Source organism: Triticum aestivum, chromosome 3D (genome assembly GCF_018294505.1).
Source record: "Triticum aestivum cultivar Chinese Spring chromosome 3D, IWGSC CS RefSeq v2.1, whole genome shotgun sequence".
Lineage (NCBI taxonomy): Eukaryota > Viridiplantae > Streptophyta > Magnoliopsida > Poales > Poaceae > Triticum > Triticum aestivum.
This window is the reverse complement of record NC_057802.1, coordinates 285,591,342-285,595,428: the sequence shown is the minus strand read 5'-3', so window position 1 is coordinate 285,595,428 and position 4,087 is coordinate 285,591,342.

Here is a 4,087-nt window from a genome sequence, read left to right as displayed (position 1 = left end):
CGCGGAGCAGGGGCGGGGTGCAGCAGTGAACGGCGGATGGGACTCCGCCAAGGCAGCCACGAGGACGGGCTGTGGCAGCGGCGAGCGGTTGAGGGCAGGAGGTGGCGGAGGCCGGCACAAGGACGCGAAGCAGGGAGGTGGGGCGCAGCAGGGGACGGCGAGTGGAGCATCCGCCGAGGCAGCCACCAGAGCCGGCCAAGGGCGCCGGAAGCACGCAGACAGCGGCGCACCGGCCGGATCTAAAGGGAGGGGCGACAACCGGCAGCGGGGCGGCGACCAGATGGAAAACCGAGCCCAGATCTGACGGAGCCCTGCGCGGAAGAGGGCGAGGCAGCAGGGCTCGCACGCACGGGTGGATGGATCCCGCCGTCGCCGGGCTTTGCCTGGCGTCGTTTTGCCGGCGGCGGCAGGGGATGGTGGCCGGCGGGGAGGCTATGGCGGCGGCCGACGGGGTGCCCGCCCGAGTCGCCTGGGAGAGACGACACGGGGGGTTGGGGGGGGGCTTCCTAGCACCCGCTTGTTTATTTGAAGTGGCAGTTCGTTCATAAAATGTTTGATAGATGATGACTTGTGTTTTGACAGAGGGCGCAGCGGCAACTTTGTGTCCACCTCGGCAGACTGCCCGTACAAGAATCGATCTCCATCGCTGCTTATGCGTTGAATCGGCGCTTCGGCAATAAAAACTTGTCGGTCTCGGCGACTTATGGCGCATCTCCTTTTTTCTGTAAACCGGACTCGGCGGATTATCGTGGCGCATGTGGTAGACGCTGAACATGCGACCCTGACTCTCTTGACCTTGTTTTGACTGCTCGTGGATGATGCGATTTACTAAACCGGCTCCTTTCTCATTCGGAAAACTGCAACTTCCCGATCCCTAGGACTTGCAGCGGCAGCGGAAATTAATCCGGCCTTAATGGATCATCTGGCCGTGTGCGCTGGCTTCAAATTTGATCATGTTCCCGATCACAAAACAATGAACTTCCCGGCTCTTCCTCATCTGACAAAATCACGAGCTCCTCGATCCATAGGAGAGATCCCTCCAAGAACTCAACACCACCGTGCGCGGGCCCCACGGTGGGCGCCAACTGTCGTGGATTTGTCACGGTAGATGTCCTAGTGTGAGGACTTAGTCGTGAGGCCAACGCATCTATGTGGTAGCTTGAGAGGGGTTGATTGGGATGAGAGACGCGAGGAGGATCAACACATAAGACAAGGGTTTAGACAGCTTCGGGCCCCGGGAAACATCATCCAGTAATAACCCTACATGCTGTTTATGGCTAGGTCTCATTATCATCACGAGAGGGTCGCCGGTAAACCGGCTCTTTGTGTCTAGCCCTAGAGATTGTTTCTTCTTGCTTGTCCCTCTTGGGGAGCCCTTCCCCTCCTTATATAAGTTGGAGGGGCGGGTTACATGTGGAGTCCTATTAGGATTAGGACTAGTCTACCTTCTAATACAAACCGGATACAAGTCCGGGTCTTAACTCTTTGTAAGGTAAATATTCCTCATGCCTTTCCTCTTAAAACGGCCCACCATTAACATAAACCGGCCTTCTAGGCCTTGGGCCTTGTCATCCGTCTGACCCGCCCGTCGGGTCACCAGTGAATCATAATAACCAGGCGGGTTGCTTGTAAACCGCCAGGTCAGGGCGGGTCGCCAGTGAATCGCCAAGTATCAGCCGGGTCTCAAGTAAACCGCCAAGTCCGGCCGGGTTATACTTCCGGCCGGTTTACGCCGCGGGGTATATCCCCGACACCGAGTCTACTTCGACTCTTTTTCAAGACGGTGCGGCAACGAGTACGACTACGGAGAACCTCAAGGACCAAGCTTTGGAGGCGAGCGATAAGGTGGCGAGCAAGGATGATGCTTCCATCTTTGGAGGCAAGAGTGATGATGTGCCATCTTCGGCCTTCATCCAGGGCGACGATGACGAGATGATCGAGCATGGGATTTTCCCTTCGGTCATGGAGGAGAGCGATGATGTGCCATCTTCGGCCTTCATCCACGGCGACGACTACGAGATGATTGAGCATGGGATTTTCCCTTCGACCACGACGACGTATGATGACTTGAGTGATTTTAGCCACCATATTGAGAGTGAGAGTGACTTCACCACTAGCCCCATATATGATGAGTTGCCCCAATTCCCATGTGAGGAGAGCCACAACCCCCACCACTTGAGTGCGATGAGTGACTCCACCATACGAGAGATTGAGTGCACCTATTTTGAGGGAGTGCGTGAACCACCACATAGAGAGAGTGAGATAGTTGATTGGGCATGTGAGGCTATTTGCATTTCTAACAACTTGACCTCTACCTCTATTGTGTCTTCTCATTTGGTGCTAGGTCCCATATATGATGACGCGCCAATTCGCGATGACTTCGTCCTTCCTTTGGACAAGACGATGGCCATGGTGGAATATGATGCACCCCCACATGGTTCCATCAAGATGTAGATGATGACCACCATTTGGTCTTTGCCACCTCACCTACACCACTTGAGTGGAATGAACAAGGTAATAAAGGTGAAGGTGATGCTCTAGTCCCACTAGTGGACATTCTCGACTTTGATTGCTTGCATGGTGTTGATCCACCTATTGTCATGCTTCATGCTAGTTCGACTTCCCCATGCGATGATTTACCCATTTATGATGAGTTTGATGATCGCCATGTGGAGTCTATTAGTTGTGATGCCATGTTACATAGGATTTCTTGTGATAATTCTCTTGGTCACATCATGTTTGACAATCCGCTTGACTTGTCATATGCTATGCATGAGATCAACAATATGTCATATTTGCAATCTCATTGTAGTGCCTATGCATATGCCATCAACATAAACCCAATTTGCACATATGGCATAGATGACAAGCCCTTGGTTATTGGCATTTATTTTTCTTATGATGATATTGATATGCTCCCTTCACATTATTTATCTCATATGCCCTGCCATGACCACCTAGCTTCGGATATGCATTGTTTAGGATGTTGTCAATATTCTCAATATGATGTTTCCACTATTGCTCATGAGGAGACCCCCATAGTTTCCTCATACATATTAGGAGATTTTGATTCATCCCATCCATTACATGATCCTCATACTTGTGTGCACAATATGCTTCCCATGAATAAAAATGCTATTGATGTGCCATATAATTGTATGCTCAATTTGCATCCCCATCGTGTCATACATAATAACTGTTCTTTCATGATGGATGACATGTTCTTATACCATGCATCAAATTTCTTTGAGCGATGCTTATCTTGTGCTAACACTCACATGCACATACACATCATGATGGATGATGTGTTTATCTACCATGCGCATTCGTTCTTTGTTTTGTTGTATGCATGTGTAGGATACTTGGACTTCGTGTCGACTTCCACTTCACGTGAGTTGACCATTCGAGCTATTGAGAGCTAACCACTTGCGAACGAACCGCTTCTACATCACACTTGCTTGTGCTTCGGCATTGTGAAGGACGCACAAGGACATGCTTTCAAGGTGATATCCTTCTCTTTTGAGACCCTCCAAACCATTAGCACGGATATTATGGATCATACTACTTGTGTTGCTTGCACCATGAGACTTATTGTTCATCTTGGACCACTTGATTGCACACATGTTAGAGATCTTGCTTCACCTTGTCATTCTCACCGTTCCATGCATCATGATATATATGCCTTGTGTGTTGCATCCAATTCTTGGATTACTTGCTCCTATCATATGTTAGGTGCAACAATGTCACTTCTTCACATATGCAATGTCCCATTGCTTGTCACATGATTGACTTGATTGCCTCACACATGATGAACAATTGCTCTTTCTATTGTGTTGAGTGCCATACTATCTTCACTACACCCTATGCACGTTATGCTTGGATCGTCTTGCACTTGACCCATGTGTTTAGACACTTCATTTTATTTGGTGTTGTGAATGATTCTTATGCCTACCATAGACCTTTCATTGAGGAATTTGTGAATGCTTGCTTTGAGCTTGAGGTAGATGCTTATACTCTTGTCACACATATTTGCATCTCTACCTCACATTTACATGCTTGTTTCCATGATGTCCTTCATTGTGCTCAA